General features: G+C 44.5%; 1 protein-coding gene across 2 annotated transcripts in view; it reads left to right on the top strand.

Moving 5' to 3' along the window:
- LOC118390066 (protein FAM222B-like) overlaps positions 1 to 26,661 on the top strand; it is a 61,906-nt gene that overhangs the window by 9,476 nt on the left and 25,769 nt on the right. The window contains exon 2 of one of the 2 annotated variants that reach the window (XM_035780244.2): positions 13,760 to 13,826. The exons of the other annotated variant lie outside the window; for it this stretch is intronic. The gene's annotated coding sequence lies outside the window, so the exon portion shown is untranslated. The remainder of the gene's footprint in view (positions 1 to 13,759; positions 13,827 to 26,661) is intronic. 2 annotated transcript variants of the gene reach the window in all.

Here is a 26,661-nt window from a genome sequence, read left to right on the forward strand (position 1 = left end):
AATGAGAATTAGGGGTGACCTGGTACTGGGCCATAAACTATGCATCTTACTTTTCAGAATGATAGAACATTTTTGTGGATGCATTATGGTTTTGTAACTGCCTACTTTCTACAGACAAGGTTAAAACTGGTTTCATGAGAATGTTGGCCAGGGCACACACACAGATGGGGCCGAGCTATATCTTAGTACTGTGTTCAGTTTTTCTGTTGGATTTTTTTCATGGGGAAGCAGAAAGCACCAGTAACTCGGTCAATAAAAAGTGGTCCGATGAAGCAGATGCTAAGCTACAGGACTGTTTTGCTAACACAGACTGGAATATGTTCCGGGATTCTTCTGATGGCATTGAGGAGTATACCACATCAGTCAATGGCTTCATCAATAAGTGCATAGATGACGTCATCCCCACAGTGACTACATACATACCCCAACCAGAAGCCATGGATTACAGGCAACATCCGCACTGAGCTAACGTGTAGAGCTGTTGCTTTCAAGGAGCGGGACTCTATCCCGAAGCTTATAAGAAATCCCGCTATGCCCTCCGACGAAACATCAAACAGGCAAAGCATCAATACAGGACTAAGATTGAATTGTACTACACTGGCTCCAATGCTCGTCGGATGTGGCAGGGCTTACAAACTATTAGACTACAAAGGGATGCACAGCTGCGAGCTACCCAGTGATACGAGCCTACCAGATGAGCTAAATTACTTCTATGTTCACTTCAAGGCATGTAACATTGAAACATGCATGAGAGCACCAGCTGTTCCGGATGACTGTGTGATCACGCTCTCCGTAACCGATGTAAGTCCTTTAAACAGGTCAAAATTCACAAGATCGCAGGGCCAGACGGATTAGCAGAATGCGCTGACCAACTGGAAAGTGTCTTCACTGACATTTTCAACCTCTTCCTGTCCGAATCTGTAATACCAACATGTTTTAAGCTGATCAACATAGTGTTCTTGGGCACAGGGACTAAAGTAACCTGCCTAAATGACTACCGACCCATAGCACTTACGTCTGTAGCCATGAAGTGATTTGAAAGGCTGGTCATGGCTCACATCAACACCATTATCCCAGAAACCCAATACCCACTCCAATTTGCATACCGCTCTAACAGATCAACAGATGATACAATCTCTATTGCACTCCACACTGCCCTTTCCCACCTGGACAAAATGAACACCTAATGTCAGAATGCTATTCATTGACTACAGCTCAGCGTTGAACACCATAGTGCCCTCAAAGCTCTTCACTAAGCTAAGGACCCTGGGACTAAACACCTCCCTCCGCAACTGGTTCCTGGACTTCCTGACGGGCTGCTCCCATGTGGTAAGGGTAGGTAACAACACATCCGCCATGCTGATCCTCAACCGGGGGGCCCCTCAGGGGTGCGTGCTCAGTCCCCTCCTGTACTCCCTGTTCACTTATGACTGCACGGCCATGCACAACTCAGCATGTTGTTTGTGCAACAGTATCTTCTAAATCAAAGAGGAATAGTTGAAGCATGAATATGTTGGCTATATGAATAAAGATTTAATGTAGCCAAAGATTATAGGGAACACTGAAAAATACTTTGGTTCCTACCCTGTCACAGTAACTCATCCATGGCATTTTCATTTGTTGTCATGTCAAACAACACTGTATTCAAACTATATATTTATAATAGAATGTTTATTTCCATGATTCCAAAAGTTCACCTAAGTGTTTTGATCTAAATCGTAATTGCAACATTTGGATAAAAATAAGGCCTAGTATTTTTCCCCATATCGTGGCAGTGTGGAAATGATCTCACATGAGTGCAGGAAATATTTTTAGGTTGAAGTTGAATTGAACAGAATAAAACAAAGACCCATTGAAATCATTTAGAATATATGTGTTGCCACCCTAGGGTCACGCACTACTCATAAAGCAAATTTAGACCTTTTATTAATCAAAAAACATAAAATACCATGATATGATATTTTGGCCATAATAGCCCTAAGACCTGATCACCGACAATGATGAGACAGCCTATAGGGAGGAGGTCAGAAGAGGGCACGACAAAATCTATTCCCCCTCAGGAGACTGAAAATGTTTGGCATGGGTCTTCAGATCCTCAAAAAGTTCTACAGCTGCACCATCGAGCATACTGACTGGTTGCATCACTACCTGGTGTGGCAACTGCTCGGCCTCTGATCACAAGGCACTTCAGAGGGTAGTGCATACTGCCCAGTACATCAATGGGACCAAGCTTCCTGCCTTGCCGGACCTCTATACCAGGCGGTGTCAGAGGAAGGCCCTAAAAATGGTCAACAACTACCTTAGTCATAGACTGTTCTCTCTGCTACCGCACAGCAAGAGGTACCGGAGCGCCATGTCTAGGTTCAAAAGGCTTCCTAACAGCTTCTACCCCCAAGCCATAAGACTCCTGAACAACTAATCAAATCGCTACCCAGGCTATTTGCTTTGTCCCCCCCTTTTTACGCTGCTGCTACTCTGTTTATTATCTATGCACAGTCACTTTAATAGCTACCTACATGTACATATTACCTCAACTAACCGGTGCCCCCGCACAATGACTCTGTACTGGTACCCCACTGTGTATAGCCTCATTATTGTTATTTTACTGCTGCTCTTTAATCACTTGTTACTTAATCTTGACGCACCCATCCCGTTAGCAGGATCATTTTCATCAACACCCGCTGAATTGCAGAGCGCCAAATTCAAATTAAATTACTAAAAATATTTAATTTTCATGAAATCACAAGTGCAATATAGCAAAACACAGCTTAGCTTGTTGTTAATCTCCCAGGCGTGCCAGATTTCAATACAGCTTTTCGGTGAAAGCATAACAAGAGTTTATGTAAGAACATCTCTCTCAGTAGACAAAATATTACAAACAGCTAGCAGCCAAGAAGATTGGTCACGAAAGTCAGAAAAGCAATAAATGAAATTGCTTACCTTTGATCTTTGGATGTTTGCACTCACGAGACTCCCAGTTACACAATAAATGTTCCTTTTGTTCCATAAAGATTATTTTTATATCCAAAATACCTCCATTTGTTTGGCGCGTTATGTTCAGAAATCCACAGGCTCGAGTGGTCACTACATTGCAGATGAAAATTCCAAATAGTATCTGTAATGTCCACAGAAACATGTCAAATGTGTTTTATAATCAATCCTCAGGTTGTTTTTGAAATATATAATCGATAATATATCAACCGGGACTGTAGCTTTTTCAATGGGAGAGGGAGAGACCATGGCTGCCCTACTCTGTTGTGCAAGCAAAACTCTGCAGTTTGACAGTTTTGTCAACTTTAGAGTATTTTCAATTATATGCATATTCTAGTTTCTGGGCCTGAGAAATAGGCAGTTTCAAATGGGTAGCCAAAAAACGAAAATCCTGCACCCTACACTCAAGAAGTTACATTTTTTACTTATCTATTTTTTTAACTTAACCAACAATGCAGTTTTCATAAAAATAAGTGTTAAGGGCTTGTAAAGTAAGCATTTCACTCAATGGTCTACACCTGTTGTATTTGGCATTGGGAATATTTGGCATATTTGAATTGGGGATCTGCATGTTAGCCAGCAGGTCAAAATAGGGCAAAAGCCCTCCTGGTCTAGCTGGTAAAGCCTGCATAATCAGCTCCACATCAACCCCAGGCCCAAAAGCCTTCAGCTGGGGATTGTTCAAATGATGTGCACCACCACCACCACCAAAGGGTTGTACTATGAAATCTTTGGCTTGAGGGCAACAACAAGCGGTAGCAGGCGGAAGCAGTCCTTACTAAGGACGGGCACAGGGTAGGTCGATATGATCAGAATGACTGATTTGGGTAGGGTTCCCAATAGAGGCACTGGGGAAGTGGGGGTTGTTTGTGCCAAGACAAGAACAGTTTGAGAACTAGGGCACTGTTATCTGTTTATGGCACAAGATAATGCTGCCACGAATCAGATCACTTACCCACCCTCCACCTCACCCACAACAGATCATCTTAATGAGAGGTTGCCAGGTGAGTCCCATATAATTCTTAGTCATCCTAAAAGATACCATTAGCAGGTCTGCACATCTGCACACAGGTTTTCCAGCATCTGTGCCAAGTAAGAACAGATCTGGTAATGTAACCCCCCTGTCCCCACAATGTTTGTTGTTAGATCATGCCAGCTAGTACAGTAAAGCTGAGATAGATCAAGTGATGACTGGGAGGGAAGGGGAGTGACCTGGAAGAAATTGTGATACTTGACATGAACATCAAGAGGGCGGGGTTGAGACATTAGGGAGATATAATATTGATTATAGGGCTGGGCGATATGGCCAAAATGTCATGACAATATTTTCTTATTTTATGTTTCTGAATGATAAAAGTTATATAACTTACATTTTTTATGAGTAGTGCATGACCCTAGGATGGCAAGTGTTTTTAATGGGCTTTCCCATTAATACATTTGCTAAAATGTAAAAAAAAAAAACGGCTTTGTCATTATGGGGTATTGTGTGTAGATTAATGAGTGGGGAAAAATAATTTGATCCATTTTAGAATAATGCTGTAACGTAACAATGTGGGAAAAGTGAAGGGGTCTGAAGTCATTTAGACAGGTTACCTTGGCATTCTTGGGCAAGAACTATGGTGGTCTGCAGACTGTTTTAGGGTGAGGTAAAAAAAAAAATAATCTCAGTGAAGACACTTGCCAGCTGGTCAGCGCATGGTCGGAGTACGGGTCCTGGTAATCCGTCTGGCTCTGCGGCCTTGTGAATGTTTACCAACTTAAAGGTTTTACTCACTTCGGCTAAGGAAAGGGTGATCACACAGTCGTCCAGAACAGCTGGTACTGCCATGCAGGGTTCAGTGTTGCTTGCCACAAAGCACGCATAGAAAGCAGTTAGCTCGTCTGGTAGGCTCGTGCCACTCTGTTTCCCTTTGTAATCCGTGATAGTTTGCAAGCCCTGCCACATCCGATGTGCGTCAGCGCCGGTGGAGTAGGATTAGATCTTAGTCCTGTATTGACACTTTGGTTGTTTGATGGTTTGTCAGAGGGTGTAGCAGGATTTCTTATAAGTGTCTGGGTTAGTGACCCACTCCTTGAAAGTTGTAGCTCTAGCCTTTAGCTCTGTATCAAAATACCTTTTTATAGACGGTGGTGAATGCACCAATTTGTATGTCGCTCTGGATAAGAGCGTCTGCTAAATGACTTAAATGTAAATGTAAATGGAATAACTTAAAAGACGATATATCAGCCTTCCGAGTGGCGAGCAGTCTAAGGCACTGCATTGCAGTGTTGTGGCGTCACTACAGCCTGGGGTTTGATCCCAGACTGTGTTACAACCGACTGGGATTCCCATATGTCGGCGCATAATTGGCCCAGAGTTGTCCAGGTTAGGGTAGGGTTTGGCGGGGGGGGCTTTACTTGGCCCATTGCGCTCTGGTGACTCCTTGTGGCAGGCTGGGTGCCTGCAAGCTGACTTCGGTCATCAGTTGAACGGTGTTTCTTCCGACACATTGATGCAGCTGACTTCCGGGTTAAGCGACCAGGTGTTAAGTGCCGTTTGGCCGGTCATGTTTAGGAGGATGCATGACTCAACCTTCACCTCTCCTGGGCCCGTTGGGAAGTTGCAGAAATGATCAGAATTAGATTGCAATTGGATATCACAAAAAAATAGACATATCGCCAAGCCTTGATATCGATGATCAATTTAGTATTTGTTTTAATGAATCACTAAAGACTGAATTGACCTGGCTGGCTGTGATCCTGGTCTTGAGTTCAGAAAAACAGCAAGTGATTTGGTGTAGGCCTGCTTAGTTACTGAAATGTGACACTGGCTTGGATTTTTTCAGGTCTAAGGGTGGCTTTGGGTAAATTGGTCCCTAATCCCCATCCTTGACAGTGTGGTAATGCTCATTTTAGTGTGCCATATATCAAATACCCATTTCCATTGGTCATCACTCCATGGATGAGAGACTGAGGTCGTGTACCACTATTGAACTTGACCTATATCCTAGCCACTATCATTTCTAAACAAGAAAGTAAACTGAACAAAACTAATTTTTTCATGGTCAATGTTTTTGTTTCTCCTTTTGTTTCTGTTTAAAGCTAAAACGCTGGCTGTGGAAAGATTTTGCATGAGTAGAAAGGATTTTTTGTTGTTGTTGCCCTTTGTAATCTTAGTCCTGGGCGTAGTTAAAAGTATGAAAGAGCTAAGTGTATCATGGCCGTCGTGTTCTCTTAAGTGATAAAGCGATTATCTAAGCTGACAGGGAGCTAGTGTTTCTGTGGGCCTGATTGAGCAGTCAGGGGCTCAGCCTGAAGCTCAGAGTAGAGGCATGTAGGTCCACAGTGCTGAGTGCTGGGCTGGGTGAGGGTGCAGTGGAGACAGCCAAGGCAGAACGAGAGAGCTGGGGAAGTGAGTGGTGGTCAGTGCTATGGCACTTCGATGTGACCTGCTTAGTTTATCATCCATAGCACCTCTCAAGCATGGTGTGTGTCATCATGTCTGTGTTGGCGAGAGCCACTCAGAATTAGAGGCCTTTATACAGCTTAAACCTCTGATCCTCTTAGAGCCCATTGTTGCCAATTAGTGAATGGTATCTCCATGCCTTGAGAAATGGCCAAATGACATTCTTCCTGTCATAAAAAGGACCTGAGGTTTTGTTGTGAAAGGGGGCTGAAAGGGTAAATTTACCTTCACAGTCTAATCTTGCACGTGTCATTCAATGGATGTTTGTGTCCAAAAACGATCCTGGGCAATATATTGCATGAATTTCAATTGACGTTTTAGCGCGATATTCCAAATGCCTGTATCGCAAGAATCAATGTTTTGTTATTTTTCTTTTTTTATGAGGGATTGTCTGCTTGTTCTCGTGTTGTATTTTTGGTCTCGACTCATTCGCTCCTCAGTGCTGTTTACACCAGAGATCAGTATATAATGACCAGATGCACGTCTCCGCCCTAACAATGGGAGTTGTTGTTCCAAAGGCGGGAAGGCAGGCGACAAGCTTAGGTCCAAAATAAGCCCATAGAAACGCATTGGCCTTATTTTGGGCAGATTTTTGCGAGAGTGAAACCTCTTGAGGTTTGGTCCAACAGAATGGGTCATATGGACACAAGAAACCGATTGAGACGTTATTTTACTGTAATAGAGGAGACGTTAACCTTTCTAATGATACCCTTTTTATGTCTCAACTCCTCAAATTGTGCCCAGAGCAGACACTACTAAAACAGGAGTATCAATAAACATTGATTCTGGAAAATGACTGCTCAGTTTGTCACACGCTGCATTGGGGTGCCACATACCGCTGGCAGCATTTTAGCCAAAGACTATTATACTAGCGGTCTAGTTTGTGTTTTAGATATGTGTAATAAGCATGAAACACAGTTTTACTTAAGGAATTGGCAGCTTGTTCTCATTCTGAGAAGGTAGGCCACTTAATTTCAACATCTGAACAAAGTGGATAGGCTAGCATACTGTTCAAACAGTTGGAGACAGACAGAAGGGTGTGTTCATAACAATTCAACTGTTCAACCTTGTTGGCCAGCAAATAGATCCAAATTGGCTAAACTTGAAATATAATCTCTAGCGCGTGGGCTTGAGAGATTGTTTATGAGACCTGTGTTAATTTTCTATAGCCTATTGCCTGCTACAAGAAGTTAGTCATTATTAGTGAATGTGCATTATGCACAGTTCTAGTTAAACTTGTAACAAAAAAGGGCATTTTCATAGATTTGAAAGCCTGATCGGTGATTGTTGCAGAAAAAAGCATGTTTGATCAAATAATTTAGTTATTAGTTTGTATTATGGTTGTGGAAGGCATATATTTAGTCTAGGTATAACTTCATAATCCCTGAATTCATCTGACCTGCTAGAGCTTCCCTGGTCAACTGTGCTGTTATTGTGAAGTGGAAACGTCTAGGAGCAACAACGGCTCAGCCACAAAGTGGCAAGCCACTCAAGCTCACAGAACAGAACAGGACCGCAGAGTGCTGAAGTGTTTCGCGTGTAAAAATCGTCTGTCCTCGGTTGCAACACTCACTACCGAGTTCCAAACTGTCTCTGGAGCTTCATAAAATGGGTTTACATGGCCGAGCGGCCGCACACAAGCTTAAGATCACCGTATGGTGTAAAGTTTGCTGCCATTGGACTCTGGAGCAGTGGAAATGTGTTCTCTGGACTGATGAATCACGCTTCACCATCTGGCAGTCCGACGGGCAAATCTGGGATTGGCGGATGCCAGGAGAACGCTACCTACCCCATTGCATAGTGCCAACTGTAAAGTTTGGTAGAGGAAGGGCATTTTGTGCTAATGTTCTGGGGCTGTTTTTCACGGTTCAGGCTAGGCCCCTTAGTTCCATTCCTACAGCATCCATGACATTCTAGATGGTTCTGTGCTTCCAAATGTGTGGCAACAGTTTGGGGAAGGCCCTTTCTGGTTTCTGCATGACAATGCCCCAGTGCACAAAGCAATGTTCATACAGAGTTGATTTGTTGAAGAACTTGACTGGCCTGCACAGAGCCCTGACCTCAACCCCATCGGACACCTTTGGGATGAATTGGAACTTCGACTGCGAGCCATGCCTAATCGCCCAACATCAGTGCCCGACCTCACTAATGCTCTTGTGGCTGAATGGAAGCAAGTCCCCACAGCAATGTTCCCACATCTAATTGAAAGCCTTCCCAGAAGAATGGAGGCTGTTATAGCAGCAAAGGGAGAACCAACTCTATATTGATGCCCATGATTTTGGTGTCCACTTACTTTTGGTCATGTAGTGTATTTTGTGAATCGCCCATACATTTAAAAACATCTTGATATGATTTAAAGGCCATATCGGCCAGCCCTTTGTCCAACTCAGGAAAAAACTGTCATTCTCTTTCTCGCTTATATGAGGAAAGCAGCCATGGCAGCCAGGCGTAAGGAAATACAACCATGTAAAAGTTGCAGTACTAGCAACGGTTGTCGGGCAGACTGAGCAGTGAAAACCAACTGTCTCTTTTCATCCAAACTCCACTTTAAACAAGTCCCTCTGTAGATGCACTGAACTGAATTGCTATTCCAGACAGGCGTTGTGTTTTGTCTGACATCTGCAGTGTCCAAACACCAGAACCCAGTCAGTGACTGAACCCCCTGTACATAGACTGGTGGCTTTAGCAGCCTCTGTCTGCAGCCTCTGTCCTTTAGTGCCCCTGTCTGCTCTGCACTGCATGCTGAAATGGGCTACTGCCTGAAATGAGCACTGGGGTGAAATGCACTGCACAGTAGTAGGCCCTATAGATGGAGTAAACAAGGGTGCTACTCCGTGCTCTGCTATAACCTGCTCAGCTTATGCTGTTTATATCCTCTAGTCCCAGTATTTGTCATTTTCAGCTGGCTGCATTTCCTTGAATGTGCAGGGATGATGATGATGATTGTGTTTCTGTGGGATGGAATTTGGCTTGCTGTAATTACAGTTCATAGGTGGTCAGTGTTGATGTAGTCTGCTAGGCTAAGCAGCAGCAACATGACATGACTACCAGAAATGCCAGCCAGGGAAATATCCAGGAAACTACGAATCTATTCCATTTATTTGGATTCAAATCGAGGCAAGCAATCCGATTGTATTCAAGTGGTGTCGTTTCCATATTAGAAAATGTTTTAGATCTGCTTTCTCTTGCAATGAGCAGCTTAACTGGGCATAACAAATCATTGTGTGATGTGTTTCTCAATATGCCATGTTTCGCTCTTTTAGTTTAGAGTTGTATTGCCTTTGAGAAGGTTAGGCTAGATTACATTTTCCTGACTAACCACCATGCATATGAGACACTTTTTGTGTAGCTTAAATGGTCTTCACAGATCGAACTGGGCTATAGAGAGCAGCATTTTAGCCTTGTAGCTAGACCCTGGGCCTAGATCCTTTTGACAGGGATTTTGCTTCCTGTTTTAGCAGCATAATGCCACCTGTAAAATGGTTAAGATGGGTTCAGACCTCTTGTGAGAGAGTCTCTTGTCAGTGACCACATTTATTGTGAGGAGTTGGTTGAGCTGGAGTGGTGGAGTGACACAGAACATGCCACGAGGGGGGGGGGGGGCAGTAATGTTGTTTTGACTACTTTTGTCTGACATCTTTCAGCCATCAATGATTGACATATCTCTTGCCATTTCTCTTCTTTGTGTGCGGCTGCTGAGTTCTGGAGCGAGTTATGAAATTGTCCATTACCTCCACCGTGTATGTGTGGCCTATTTACTCACAAAGGGGGTTGTTTACAAAGGAAGCTTTGACTTAGAGCAGAGAAATGTGAACTTTTATCATGTAGCTGCATAGCGGCCACTGCACAACCTTTTTGTATTACTCACATTTAGAAAATGGCCCTAGAAAAGAAGTAAGAACTTTCACATCATTCAGCAGTGGGATGCTGTGGGTTGAGATGGAGGCTCACTGGGGTTGGAATCTGAAAGGCCGGGGCCATGTTTTAAAGTGCTTGTGCAAGCCTGAATGAGTGTATGGTTTGCTCAGTTGTGCGTGTGTGCTCAGTCACAGGGAATCATCCGTCTTCCAGTATTTGACGTCCCAGTGTCTCGTTGCACGGGTTGGCAGGCGTGTCAGCTTTCTGTAATTAATAGTAAATAGCCCCCTGCACTCACCCCATCAGGGACCAGGTGCTGCTGAAATCTAGCTACACCAACCCCACCAGCCGACCGGGGATGGAGGGATAGAGGAGAGCAGATAGGCAGTGTCTCACTCCACAGGGATGTGTTTCACAGCTATACCGAAGCAATTTACATTTTGAATTTTCTGTCTCTCCCTCACCACCAGTCCACCACCACCTCTCATCCATCTCCATTATTGTGTAGGCTATACACACACAGGTTAGACATGGTGCTGGCCCAGTCCTAAGTCAGACAAAAATATGTGAAAAGATAAAAAGACAGAAGACAAACTCTTGCACCAGTTTATTTTCACAGTGTGAAGTTGATACATAGCTTTTTCTCCTTAACATTTTGTTGTCTTTAGTTAGGCCTGCTTTGTGACAAACATTGATAGTCCCACTCCACTGTGTGTCTGTTTTTACTTTTATATAGAGCGAAAAATTAGGCTAGACAGGCTCCTGTCCTATAGGGAGATTTTGATTTAGCCAACACACACACACACACACAAACATTAGGGCTTTGATCAACGGCATTGTGAACGCAGAAAGGGAAAAAGACTGTCATATTCCTGATCTAATTACTGTGAGAATTCAGTTTAGCCTAGCTGCCTGTAATGTGTGATTTAACCTCTTGTCAGGTGCTATTAACCTCTCTGGGATAAGTGGGACCATAGCGTCCCACCTCGCCAACAGCCAGTGAAAGTGCAGGGCGCCAAATTCAAAACAACAAAAATCTCATAATTAAAATTCCTCAAGCATACAAGTATTTTACACAATTTTAAAGATAAAATTCTTGTTAATCCAGCCACAGTGTCTGATTTAAAAAATGCTTTACAGCGAAAGCACCACAAACGATTGTTAGGTCACCACCAACTCACAGGAAAACACAGCCATTTCTCCAGCCAAAGAGAGGAGTCACAAAAAGCACAAATAGAGATCAAATTAATCACTAACATTTTGATCTTCATCAGATGACACTCATAGGACTTCATGTTACACAATACATGTATGTTTTGTTCGATAAAGTGCATATTTATATAAAAAAAATCTCATTTTACATTGGCGCGTTACGTTCAGTAGTTCTAAAACATGCGGTCTTTGTGCAGAGAGCCATCTATTTACAGAAATACTCATTATAAATGTTGATATATTCAAGTGTTATACATGGAATTAGAGATCTACTTCTCCTTAACCTGTTAATCCTACCCCCTACTTTTTCGAACATTCTGTTAAAAATCGTGCAACATTTCAGCGCCCTGCTACTCATGCCAGGAATATAGTATATGCATATGATTAGTATGTGTGGATAGAAAACACTCAGACGTTTATAAAACTGGTTAAATCACGGCTGTGACTATAACAGAACGTGCGTTTCGTCGAAAAGCGCAGGAAAATCTGATAATTGAAAATGGAAATATATATCCATGCGCGACTTGAACCCATTGATAAAGGTGAACCACATTTAATGGGGCTGAGGTTGCAATACCTACAGCTTCCACACGTTGTCTAGAGTCTTGTCATTTGCCTAGGCTTTGTTTCTTGGTCAAACAGACGCAAGGCAACGCATTTCCTCCGGTCTCCGACCGGATATTTTGGTTGAGAAATAACCGGACATTTTTTCCAGACGGACAGCTAAAGAATATACTTCGCCTCGTGATCAATTTGATCGCTTATTAACGTTTAATAATACCTAAAGTTGCATTACAAAAGTATTTTGAAGTGTTTGTGAAAGTTTATCGTCGACTTTTTTCATTTAAAAAAATGACGTTACGTTATAAGACGCTATTTTTTTCCGTTTATCACACAGTCTTCATAGATCGATATCTAGGCTATATATGAACCGATTTAATAGAAAAAAAGACCCAATAGTGATTATTGGACATCTAGGAGTGCCAACAAAGAAGATGGTCAAAGGTAATGAATGTTTTATATTTTATTTGTGCGGTTTGTGTAGCGACGACTATGCTAATTATTTTGTTTACGTCCCCGGCGGGTCTTTTGGGGTGTTACATGCTATCAGATAATAGCTTCTCATGCTTTCGCCAAAAAGCATTTTAAAAATCTGACTTGTTGCCTGGATTCACAACGAGTGTAGCTTTAATTCAATACCCTGCATGTGTATTTTAATGAACGTTTGAGTTTTAACTAGTACTATTAGCATTTAGCGTAGCGCATTTGCATTTCCAGATGTCTAGATGGGACGCCTGCGTGCCAGGTAGGACCAAGAGGTTAATGCAACCGCTGTGTCAGATTTCAAAAAAACTTTATGGAATAAGCAAGCCAATGCAATAATCTGAGTACAGCGTTTAGACAACAAAACAGCCAAAAAGATATCCGCCATATTGGGTAGTCAACATTAGTCAGAAATATTATAAATATTCACTTACCTTTGATGATCTTCATCAGAATGCACTCACAGGAATCGCAGTTCCACAATAAATGTTTGTTTTGTTCGATAATGTCCATCATTTATGTCCAAATAGCTACTTTTGCTCTGGCGTTTGGTAAACAAATCCAAAAGCGCATTCAGGTCCAGCAGAACGTCGGACAAAAAGTTCCGTTACAGCCCGTGGAAACTTGTCAAACTAAGTATAGAGTCAATCTTTAGGATGTTTTTATCATAAATCTTCAATAATGTTCCAACCGGAGAATTTCTATGTCTGTAGAAAAGCAATGGAACGAGAACTAACTCTCTCGTGACCGCGCCTCAGAGCCTGTGGCAATCTGCCAGACACCCGACTCATTCTTCTCTCATTCGGTCCCACTTCACAGTAGAAGCCTGAAACAACATTCTAAAGACTGTTGACATCTAGTGGAAGCCTTAAGAAGTGCAACAGCCAATATCCCACTGTATCTACAATAGGGTCTGAGTTAAAAAAAAACTACAAGCTTCAGATTTCACACTTCCTGGTTGGATTTTTCTCAGGTTTTCGCCTGCCATATGAGTTCTGTTATACTCAGACATCATTCAAACTGTTTTAGAAACTTCAGTGTGTTTTCTATCCAATACTACTAATAATATGCATATATTAGCATCTGGGACAGCATAGCAGGCAGTTTACTGGGCACCTTATTCATCCAAGCTTCTCAATACTGCCCCCCTGTCACCAAGAAGTTAAAGGAAGCTGGGTTAATATTTCTGGCAACCTTCTTTCCACTCAGGGAGGAGTGCCTGGTTTAAATTCCCTACTACTCCCATGAAGCCAGCAGGAAGCGTCATACCACTGTGGTATGTATGAGCTAAACCATGATGGGACTGTTGACTGACTTTCTACTGCTACCCAGTGTGTCTGCTCTTTTCTTCTCTGAAGGAATGGACTTTGATTGCTATTTGCTAGCGACAGCCAGTTTAGAAAGAACTCTCGCATGTGCATTTTGGCAAATAGTAGCTTGAACAACAAACCTGTCCTTTTGGCTTCTTCTCCACATTTCTCCCGAATGGACTGTTTTACAGCCCGCTACTCACTCATTCACTCACTTACGCTCTCTCTCACACTAACACACTGTATCACCACTCACACACTGTATCACCACTCACATACTGTCTCACTGCTCACATACTGCAGCTAGATTAACTAATAAATGAAATGTACAATTTGATGTTTGGGGTTAATCAAACAGTTAAACATTTTATGGATTTAAAGGGATTAGTCTTGGCTGTGTGAAGTGCTGGGCTGAACCCATTCAACTCAGCCTGGGCCAGGCTTTTAGAGCAAAGGGCCATGGCCTCACTGCTTCCTAAGATAATCAAACACATAAACAAAACACTCCATCGCTTTTGAATACCAGCAGCACTTTATCTTGTTTTTAGATGAGGCATGCAGATTAAAGCTGCAAAATGTAACCTTTTGGGCGATCCAACCAAATTCATATTGAAATCTATCATTCTCATTGAAAGCAAGTATAAGAAGTGGAAGATCCCTTCTATGTGCGCTATTTCTATGCTTCCCGTTCTTAAGTTTTGTTTTTTGAATCTTTTTATATATATATATATATATATATATATATAATTTTTTTGGGTTGTATAAAATATATTTCACAGCGGTTTAGATGGTACAATGATTCTCTACTCTTGAGTGCTTGTTTTGTCACATAAACCGAAATTAGGGGAACTATTAGATTGCTATTAATTGCAGACCCTCTTTAAAGAACTTATTTGTTATTTATTTGTCACTCCGTTTCATTCACTCCATCTATAATTGATATGTTCTGAGTTTTAAAGACACTGCATGTTTTTTCAAGTTCTAACTTGCCATCAAATGCCATTTTACTTTGAGAAATAGAATATTGTACCCTGACCTATATTGTTTAATGTTGTTTCTTTATGTGGATTCTATTTGACCATTGCCTGTGCTCTTTCCCTGTTACAAATGTTTTTTTCCTTCTTTCCTTCCCAGAGTTTTTTCTAGATCAAAATGGGGCTTAGGTGGTGGGTGTGCCCAATGGAGCCTTCCTGTTGGCTTCAGAGTAGATGTTTTATTTCATTTTTTGTTGTAATTATCTCACAAATTTTGTGATTACGATCTTGTCTCATTGCTGCAACTCCCCAACGCGAAGGAGAGGCGAGGGTCGAGTCATGGGACTCCAAAACATAACGCGCCAAACTGCGCTTCCTAACACTCACTCGCTTAACCCGGAAGCCAGCCGCACAAATGTGTCAGAGGAAACACCATTCAACTGATGACTGGAGTCAGCCTGCAAAAAGTCAGCCACAAAACGTCGCTAGAGCGCGATGAGCCAAGTAAAGCTCCCCCGGCCAAACCTTCCCCTATCCCGGATGAAATCTGAGCCAATTTCGCGCCGCCCTATGGGACTCCCGGTCACGGCCGGTAATGACACCGCCTGGGATTGAACCCCAGGCTGTAGTGACACTGCAACACTGATGCATTGCCTTAGACCACTGCGCCACTCGGGAGGCACAGTGTAGCTTTTTTAAAGACATTTTCTGCAATTCTACACATTTTGCCATGTGCTGAAGAGAAAAATGTGCAGTTTTAAAGCATATTTCCTTCAATTCTACACATTTTGCCATGACTTATGCTATCAGAGTGACTCAAACATTAAAACAATATCTGGGGCTGCATGCCATGACAAAAACACATCATTTGGGGAAGTTTTGATTCTCCCTTAGTTGCTAGTTGTTTGTCGTTCCATTATTTTTTTCCTATACACTTTATATCATTTAAGTTTACACTTTATTATTGTTATTTATTTTTACTGTTTGGACATGGGCGGCTGCTTCCCCATTATTCAGTGCTCCAGCTGAACACAGGTTCTTATGGATGTCTAGTCTGTTGCTAAGGCCAGCAGGCTGTGTAAGCCACCCTGCTAAATCACTCCTCACTAAATCACCTGTATCACTGCCTGCTGCCTGCCTCTCCCATGTGACAGAGCGGGAGCAGAACAGGGTATAACCGCTCAACCATCCACACCCTGCCCTGAGGATTATTTTACATTTACCCACAGTACCACCCATCCCATCTGTCTAGCTCCCCCATCTATTTCTATACCCCCTCTACCTCAGTGTAGTGTGTGGGGGGCAAATGCTCTTTAGAAATCCAAAAGGGCCCTGGCTAGCAGACCTCCTGAAGGTCTCAGGGTGGAGAGAGGGCCAGGCCAGCGCAGCTGTAATAGTGATGGGATGGCTAGAGCAAGCCATGTCTAATATTTGCTAAATAGTTGTGCATCAGTAGATTGAGTTTGCATAGGTTTACACAGTCCTGTATAATCTGGTGTGTATTAGTGCCAGGTCAGATGGTGTTCATGACGACTGAGGCAGATTGACTTTACAGAAGCCTTGTACACACTGTCCTGTAGGCCAGGGATATTTGTCCGGAGGTCTGCGCCCCCATGTATTGCAGGGGTTCTGCAAAAATATATTTAACAAATTCCAATGTTTTTATGAATATTGCTTGCAACAACAGAATAAAAACATTTTGAATTGCATACCTACAGTAGAAAACGGAGAATATCTTCTAATTATGTGAACTTTCTCAACTCCGAATATTTACCAAATTACACTCATTGGGGCCAATTACACACAGTGGAGTGTCTGACATAGGCTTTGAAAAAGCACCCGCGAACAAGCCACCAGTGAGGCAGGTGCTGCTGGTAAGCTTTCTTGACATGGACGTACAATTTTACCAACACATGGCTAACCTTTGTGTAACCAGCTAAACAGCTGCTCTTAGCGAATGTGTTTGGAGTTAACTTTCCAGCTAATAGACTGTTTGTTTACACTTCCTCTTCTAATTATACGGTGGGGAGGTCGAAACAATGAAAACTACCAAATCTTTGATTACTTCTCCTTGCCATTATCATTCACCTGACGATAAGACAAGATGTACTAACATGATGGGGGTTGCCGGTTTGCCTGAGAGTTGGTCCCTGGGCAAGAAAAGGTTGAAGATGCCTGCTGTAGGCCTATATAAGACAAATGAATATTATGTAGTTTGTGGTGGTGGTTTTCACTTCATGTCGACTTTGTTAAAGGTCATATGTCCTCTGAGACGCCCTGGTCGGGTCTGGGCGGTTCTAGCCAAGCCATATCTGAGATCCATTCATCATTAATCTGCTCCATCCAAAGTCCCCTCCTCCTTCAGCCCATGTCTGCTGTCTGCAATCTCAGCCTGATTGATGCCTCCAGCCTTATTGCAGAGGAAAGCGGGTCGATGGCGAAAAATTTGCTGCTGGGTACATTAATGTTGGGTTCAATTGCATAGACCTTTGAGCAGGTCTCATCAGTCTTTAACCATCGGACAGCTAGGGGAAAGGTGGCTGTGTGAGTTAGGTAGTTGGAGAGGGCATGATGCAAGAATGTGTGTGTGACTATCTGTGTGCGTGTGTTGCTCTTTATAATCATAACCGGCGTAGGCCTAGTTCTTTCAGAATAATATATCAATAAAATTCATCTGTTTTTTACAATCAGGTATTTGCCATGCAGACCATGCTTCTTCCCCGCTATCCCCTCCCTCCTCTCCCAGTGAGTGGCAGGAGACAGACAGACTCTGTTGTGTGCTTTAGATAGATGGACAGTGCGGTGTGCTTTGACCGGGGCTGCCGCTCTGAGCCTGGGAGGGCCAGATGTTCCCAGGCTAACACAGGGTTGAGATGTTTGCCATGCCGGCCCTGTGTTTGCCATGCCGGCCCTGTGTTTGCCATGCCGGCCCTGTGTTTGCCATGCCGGCCCTGTGTTTGCCATGCCGGCCCTGTGTTTGCCATGCCGGCCCTGTGTTTGCCATGCCGGCCCTGTGTTTGCCATGCCGGCCCTGTGTTTGCCATGCCGGCCCTGTGTTTGCCATACCGGCCCTGTGTTTGCCATGCCGGCCCTGTGTTTGCCTGGCTCCCCTTTGAGAGAGCGGCTGGCTGGACATGGGCTGGACATGGCACCTGTCTGGGTGGGTGGCCTGCAGACACACACACAGACACACAGACACACAGACACACAGACACACAGACACACACACACACACACACACACACACACACACACACACACACACACACACACACACAGGAGATGAAGGGATCCCAAATGTGCGCTGCTCTCTCTGCTCCTGGCGACACACCTTTAGAAACTCTGGGCCAGTGAGAATGATCTCTTTTATCCCAGACAGACCCTGTGTGAGAGGCTCTGGCTCTCTGTGGGGCCCAGACTGAATGTCAGCGCTGCCATTGAGCTGACCTTACCTGCTGCTGTACATGGACAGAAAATATAATTGTTTCACCTTTTGGGTTGTATCGACCAGGAAATCCATTACATACAGGGGAAAAGGGTCAGGCATACAGGGAGGGCATGGCAGGCCTCTCACCACATTTTGGTGTGCATATCTGACTGTGTATGTGTGTATTTAGGCTATGTGAGGTCGGTATAGTTTAATGGCACTGTGGATAAATGTCCTAGCCAGGCTGAGGGCGGTGTTCCTCTGCTCAGTGCTGTGGCTGGCTGGCTGCCTGCCTGCCTGCCTCGTGGTTTGTGTGTTAAGTCCTTTTAGGATGATTTAATGGCCTTAGCTCTCCCACAGCTCAGACTACTGGAGCTCCTTTGACCCTCCTCCTACATCAAGCTGCCTAACACCCTGGTGCTGTGGCTGCCTATACCCGAGTCCTCCTGTCCCCTCGTTTGCTCCCCTCCTACCTCTCCTCAAATAGAAATGTTATGCATAGAGACTACATTATTTCTTATACTTATAGAGGCATGTTTGTTCTACATAACATATTTCCATCTGAACGTTCCGCTACATTGTGCCCTGCTGAACACACCCCGGACTCACTTGCAGAGGGAATGAGAAATCACACTGGTCATGCAGGGAGTCATTATGCTGCTCAAGGCTCATCTTACAGCTGGCTAGGGGGGGTGTGTGTGGTGAGTGTGTGTGTCCGTCTGTCCGAGGAACAGCTGCATTGATTTGGATCTGTTTACTGTGCATTTGGAGCAGAAATGTGAGCCGTAGGAACACCTGGAGAGAGGGGGGTGTCTGGAGCCACTGTTCTACGTGTGCACACGCACCACCCAATCTCTGATTCCTATGTGAAGGCAGCCTGGGATCCCAATCAGCAGCACTTTAAAAGCTTTCCTCTTTCTCCCTTTAATCGTAGGCTCAATTTGTCACTGGGGTGTCCAATTTCTGATAAGCGCCTGACAAGAGTGAGAGGCAGAGGAGGTGGGGGGGAAGAGCAGCACAAAATGGATGCACCTGCTCACATATGAAATCAAACCACTCCATCTTAATTTCTCTATGCTGCTGCGCCAGCCGGCCTGGAACAATGCTGTTGTGCATTAGCACTCATGCTGTCCACACACACTAATGCTGGGTCTGAAAGGGAACCCTATGCCCTATAAAGTGCACTAGCTTTGACCAGGGCCCATTGGGTCAAAGAGAGTGCACTATATAGGGAATAGGGTGCCCTTTTGGACAGACTGAGTCAAGCCCATTTGAGACTTAACCATAATGGAGAGGCTGGGCTGCACAGTCGTCTTTGGGCTGGGTCAATCTGTGGGGCCATGGGAGAAGGTGCTGGCTGGTATTAAACAGTTTTTCACTAGGTCTGACAGGTCAGAAAACACAAAACGCTGGCATCTGGTCCCCTCATCTCTCCTCCTGCTTGTGCAGTGTGCACTCAATCAAACACATATTTTAGACTTACTCACACACATTTTGAGGCAGAGACACACAGATTTTGAATCAGGCTACACAGCACGCACACATTTTACGCCACATTCACTCTCATATCAGGCAGGTAGCCTAGCGGTTAACAGTGTTGGGCAAGTAACCAAAAGGTTGCTGGTTCGACTCCCCGAGCCTATTACGTAGATGGAAAATCTGCTGGTGCCCTTGAGCAAGGCACTTAGCCCTATTTCGCTCCTGTAAGTCGCTCTGGATAAGAGCATCTGATGAATTACTTAAATGTAAATCACACACACACACACACACACACACACACACACACACACACACACACACACACACACACACACACACACACACATATTCAAGATGGTATTGCTGAGAATTTACCCTGGGCGTAGCTGTAATTCCTTGCCTAACTGGCTGTGTGGTATGTTTCTCAGAGGCAGGCCCACACCACGACTGAAATATTAGTGCTTCTGAAACTTTAGTGTCCCTTCAGGGGCATCACAGCCTCCTGCTGATTTACAACCCACAGACACCAGGCAGGATTCTCACATTAACCCACCCTGCTGACCCTGCGCACTCACTCCCTCCCTCTTTTCTGTGGAATGGCTCGTCAATGTATAGGGTTGTAAAATGTTCCGTAACTTTCCCAGGTTTTCCAGAAATCCCAGTTTTGAAGATTCCTTGAATCAGGAGGAATTATGCAGGACATCTGGGAAACCTACTAGGATTTCTGGAAAACCTGTGAACTTGACCTAAATTTTGCAATGTGCTATCTGCAGATGTAGAATCGTTATATCTGCAGTAGTGCTGTTACAAACAGTACATAGCTTGGTATAGGTGTCAGTCAACTCAACATGTGACTGTCTGGCTGCATTGTTGTCTCCTTTTGATAAAGAGCAAATTTACAAACTAGGCCTTTCTCAGAGCTGTAGTGTGGTTAGCCTACCCCTGAGAGGGTATACAGTAGAGTAGGGACTCTCCTCTCCTGTGGCATGCAAGTCTCTCCCTCAGCAGCATCTGTCATCCGCCAATCTGTGTTTGAACAGTTGCAGACCAGGGCTGCTCCAATCCAGAGGATGTGAGTGGAGTGGAGCGAGGAGCGGAGCGTCTGTGATTCGGTTTAAGCGAGGAGCGGAGCACCCGTGATTCGGTTTAAGCGAGGAGCGGAGCACCCGTGAGTCGGTTTAAGCGAGGAGCGGAGCGCCCGTGAGTCGGTTTAAGCGAGGAGCGGAGCGCCCGTGAGTCGGTTTAAGCGAGGAGCGGAGCGCCCGTGAGTCGGTTTAAGCGAGGAGCGGAGCGTCCGTGAGTCGGTTTAAGAGAGGAGAAGATTTAAAAAATGTCTGCAGTTGGCCTTCTCTCCCGCTCCATTGGGGTGTCCCAGCTGGGTGTCACAATCTGTGTAATTGATGGCAAGGACAACAAATGAGCCCATGCAACAGCACCGGAGACATTTTGATTTCTATGTTGGCTGTTGTTAAAAAAAATAGGAGTATAAGTTTGTAATTGCACAACAGCAAGACTTACAACTGAAATATCTGATCATCAATAAATTACAGAAAAAGCCATTTGTTTTTTAACACACCAGCTTCTTATCAGGTAGGTCGTTGTTTAATAGCCTACGACAAGTTGTTGAACTGTTGAGCGCTTACAATAACCTACTTCAAAACCAAATGGTACATAGTCACAAAAGTACATGGAGTGTTTGTTTAAATGTTCCTTTTAAACAAAAAATGTATGGATTGAATTTGGAGTGGGGGAAAGAACTCTGCCTGAGCGATGAGGGGAATTTCCAACCGCTCAACTCCACTCACATACTCCGCTCCAAACCCTGCCAAGTGCTACTCTGTTAATTGCAGAGCAGGAAGAGTAATGGCCGCCACAGATCCTTGCCACTGCTGTTTTTATAAAACTCCCCTGGCTGATTAATTTTAAAGGCAAGCAACTGAGTGTTTAATCAGATTTAGCGCCAGGTGTAGTTAGTGACTAAATCAAATGTAGAGCTTTTAGATGGTGTGTTTAAAAACCTACAGCGCTGGAGCGCTGCCCAGAGATCTTGCTGTGGTTTTTAATGCATGTCAACCATTGGGATTTCTCGTTCGTTTGTTTTTAGACTGTCATATCTCCGGAAGCGGTTGGTTTTCCCCTCACTGAGGCATGTCCTCTCCAGCCCTCTGTCTGCTCTGTGGATGGATGTAGAGTAGATAGATGGGTAAATAAAGAAGTAGCTAGGCATCCTTCAGTTTGGATCTGCTCTGTTTTGGCAGTGCCGTCCACACATTTTACATCTGGTGTAAACACATCCGTCAAATGACACTAGTAGAAGGGACCAGGGAAATTGGTATTCCAGGCCAGCATGCAATGCATGCACCTCTGTCGGCTTCTTCAGACTAGTGCCTTAACTTTGAGCATGGACACACAGACACACACACTCCAGTCTCTCACCTCCCACATCAAGGAGCCATGAGTGCTCCTTTCAGTGAGTACCCTAGAGTTGTGGTGAAATAGCCAGTGGCTGGACTAGACTGTCCATGGCTTATTGGCCCACGCTCATTCCTTTCAGCCCTTCAGTGGGTGTGTGTTGTAATGACTATAGCCTCGGGATGAGATCAGGTCAGGACACCACCAGGTCATATCTCCTGACTCATAGTCACTCACTCTACCAGTCCACGCAGCCATGTGTCTGAAATGGCCGCCTATTCCCAATATAGTACACTAGTTTTGACCAGGGCCAATAGGAGACCGTGTGCCATTTCAGACACACCCCCAGCTAGATGAGGCAACAAGATCTCATCGTTTCCCTTCGAAATTCAATGTATTATGGATGAATATCTATCTTTTTGATGCATTAATTCCATGTGATTACATAGTTTTTATTCCTCTTGGTTACAGGGTTAAAACAGAAACAACTCAAATGGTTAACAGTTTAGCCCTTCATTCTGAGTGGTTAGAGCTATGGTTTGGGGAAGGCTTAAAACAAAATAATAAAAAATGGCGCTCTAGGTGTCATCAGTGTTCATAGTATTCTCACGGCTAGCTAGAGCATTGTGGCTAGCTAGAGCATTGTGGCTTGCTAGAGCATTGTGGCTAGCTAGAGCATTGTGGCTAGCTAGGGCATTGTGGCTAGCTAGAGCATTGTGGCTAGCTAGAGCATTGTGGCTAGCTAGAGCATTGTGGCTAGCTAGAGCATTGTGGCTAGCTAGAGCATTGTGGCTTGCTAGAGCATTGTGGTCTGCTGTAGCACAGTGGTTTGCCGTAGTGCAGCATTTTTTTTCAAGTGCAGAGGAAGTCATATATCGACGTTCTCCGGATCTTTTCAGATGTCCAAAATCACTGTCTGTTTCTAGTGACCAGCCTGGATGAGTATCCAGTCAGTACTCTGTTGGCTGACTGGCTAGGGGCAGGCCCAGAGGCTCTCATTCAGGCTAAAGATGAGAGCCACTGATGTTAAAGACTGACACAATGTGAAGATGAGGCCAATGGGGTGATGAGGGATCATACATTTTGTCCCCCCTCCCTTTCGTGTCATGACATCTCATCCTGTTAAGAGCTTCTGCTCTAACTGTAAAACAGACTTCTCCTCTGTGACACTCAGACAGTCCGAGACAGTCCGAGATTATCCAATTGCGGACTGAGCACTATTTTAGGTGGAGGCTGTCTGTCTGGCTCGCTGGCTGCTGCTCCTCTTTCTCTCCTCCATCCCCCCTTCACCTTTAATTAGAGAAGTGTCAGTTAATCTGTTACTCCCCCCTCCCCCTCAGCTCGGAGTAGCTCGCTCTCAGTTAACACCACCAATGCAATTTCCTTGTTTGATTTTTGACACCTTTTGTGTTGCCTGTTTGGAAACATTACCATACTGAGACTCTCTTTCTCCTTTCTCACTGTCTCTCTCTCCCCTCCCACACTCATTTAAGTACACATACATTCTCTTTAGTTGCAAATCACATTCCAAATTGATGAGGGTTGGCATCTCTATGGTTGAAAAATATACATGTCAGCCAGCCCAGACCAGGACTAAACACCTCAGGATCTGCTACAGTCATCAGGAACTCTTTTGTGTGAGAGTGTCGAACACACACACACACACACACACACACACACACACACACACACACACACACACACACACACACACACACACACACACACACACACACACACACACACACACACACACACACACACACACACACACACACACACACACACAGGAACAGCACTGGCTTACATGCCTGTGGGCCCTGGGCTAGCAGCAGCACTGTTTCATTAAATCCTGTTCCGCCCTTACTGTTTGTACAACCCAGATGGGCTAATGAAGGCCACACTGATGTGAACAGTCAGTTCTGAGTAACATGCACAAGAGCAGGCGAGGTCTTTTTTAATTTAGAATGTTCTGGTTCGGAATTCACGGGTAAAAAGCTATTTTTTTCTCTTTCTTTTCCCCCAGCATTCAGCTCTCCTCACTCGCAAAAGAAAAGTTATTTCATGCTAAGGATACAATGCATTTCTCCCAACAAGATTATTCATTGGCTCTATTATGGACACTATAACCTCAGGGTAAACGCAATTAGATAACAGCAGCATACAGCCTACTCTGCTTTCTCCTCTCCTTCTCCCTCAGCCATTATCACAAACAATGGAACAACACAAAGGCTTAGCTTTCTTAATTGCTTTCGCCTTTAATTGGGAAAGACTGTTAAGGACTAGCTGCAACCAACCAACCATACAGGGTTTTCTACTCACCTTGTTTTTGTAACACGGAGGCATTTTTCGGAAGCATCTTTTCTAATGAGTTGCTTATTTTGATGCAGAACTCTTAATTTTCACGCACACACACCTCATACTCACACGCCTCATACACCTCACACACCACATCACACACTCACACATACACATACACACACTTGCATGCACTAGTTATCCCCTTCCACTACAGTTGAACCCCGCCCGGTCTCTTTCAGACCCTAAAGTATTGGGTTATTTTTTCTCTGAAACTTGCCCTATTGTACATTTCCTACGCTTCCTCCTGAATGTGTAACCAAGGCAGATTGCCCTGACGTGGGGAGGTATTGACCAAAGCAATCAGAGGCATGATTTATAGCTGGCTGGTGTCATTTTATAAATGGCCCTCTCCTCTTCCACCCTCATACTGTTTCTTCTCCACAGATGGGAGAGTTGTTCTGCCCCAGAGAAATGGAGGAAAGTTAGCTTTTATCTCTTATCACTTCACTCTTATAAAAAGAGGCTCACCCAATGATTAGGAGACTATTATAGATGTATATGAGTTGTGGTGGAGACTGCATCGTCATGGGGTCTCTAATGCCATGATGAAGGCAAAAGGGGTGTCTGGGTCAGTCAGTGTTAGACACCTGGCTTAACTCCCCTGGCTGAGCCATGGCTCCATTGGATATACAGGTGCCTGCCTGGGTCACTGCAGAGTAAAGTCCACATCATACCAATCTAACCCACCTGGGTTTTACCCTGTGGGCAATTAGGAATCGGTTGGAGTAGCCACACACACAGCACTGCTGCAGCATCTGATCTTTCATAGCGGTGTTAGAGAGAGTCTTACTGCACTGTCTGAGTGTATTGTTGAAAGAGCCTGTGTTTTATTTTCTGTCTGTGTATTTGAAGTAGATGTATCATAGTGACTGGGTGGCTGTTAGGCCAGGGCCCCGTCTGTCTGTCTGGTTTCATCATCTCTTGCTGTTGTCTCTCTACCACTCTAAAGCAGAGTGTCAGCTGGAGCATTACCGTAGGCTGACCTTTGCTGCTGCGCTCCCCAGTTTTCTGACATTCAGGGGCGCTGTGGGGGAGTATGATTGTGTGTGTTTGTGGTAGATGCCTCTGGGTGTGTATAAAACAAACCAATCGAAAATTGGGATCTTGCTTTGACTGGTAACCCTCCCTTCCTCGTCTATATTCTACACGTCTGCATTTGATGTGAGGTTGACTACCTCCACCCCAATGCCTTTGTTCTTGAAAACATTCTTGCTATCCTTGTTGAGAAACATTGGCACTAAGATTAATTGTGAGAGAAAAAGCTGAAAATCTCCCTTGCGGCTTTAAGACCGGCACTGAAATCCGCCGCATCACCCTGGCCGCACAGAACGAAACAGCAACAAATCCTTAGATCTGTGTGCTAGTAAGAGATAGAGCACTCCTACCGCCCACTCCCCCCATCATTCCTCCCATAGCCACCCTTCCACAGGCCCCAACTGTCCTCCCCATGCCACCCCGCCCAGCCAACCTCCCTGTCACTTCCATCCCCCCTCCGACCCCATACCTCCCCACCCAGACCCCAAGGTGCAGCACAGACAGCGCCGTCTCGGGTATCTCTCTCTGTGTAACTGCCAGCTTCATTAAGGCTTGTTTTCTTTCCCCTTGCTGGGAGGATTTAAAAGAGCTGTCATCCTGACCTTTTTCAGCGCCTGTGTTTTTAAAGAGTTCATCTCACCCCCTCCTCTCCCTTCCCCTCTCTCTCCCCCCTCTACGGGGGACAGGCGCTTTTAAGCCGCCACCCTGCGGCAGACGGCCGTGCCAAGGTTGTTGGTGGGTAATTGCCTCCCTCATAACAACGCGGTGTGTGTGTGTGTGTGTGTGGTTTTTGTCTGTGCTCCGGTGTTTGTTCTGATGCCACGCGGCAGTAAAGGAGAAGGGCACGGGGCAACGCACTCTGTCGACTTAATTTACTCCCTGACTGACCTTCCGTGCTGATTAAGCAAGCATCTGTGGTGTTTTGAATACTGTAAGTGAAGCAGACTGCAATTAAAGCTGTTCTCTCTCTACTGCTGCTGTTACCTCTGATTGTTACTCAGTGGCAACCTCTCACACACAGCTTCTCACTATTTAAAGTACCTTATTATTTTTATTTTTCATACGGTTTGGTCTCTATTACTGTACTTTGTTTGACGTCCCCTAAATGTACCA

Source organism: Oncorhynchus keta, chromosome 11 (assembly GCF_023373465.1).
Source record: "Oncorhynchus keta strain PuntledgeMale-10-30-2019 chromosome 11, Oket_V2, whole genome shotgun sequence".
In the NCBI taxonomy this organism is placed as follows: domain Eukaryota; kingdom Metazoa; phylum Chordata; class Actinopteri; order Salmoniformes; family Salmonidae; genus Oncorhynchus; species Oncorhynchus keta.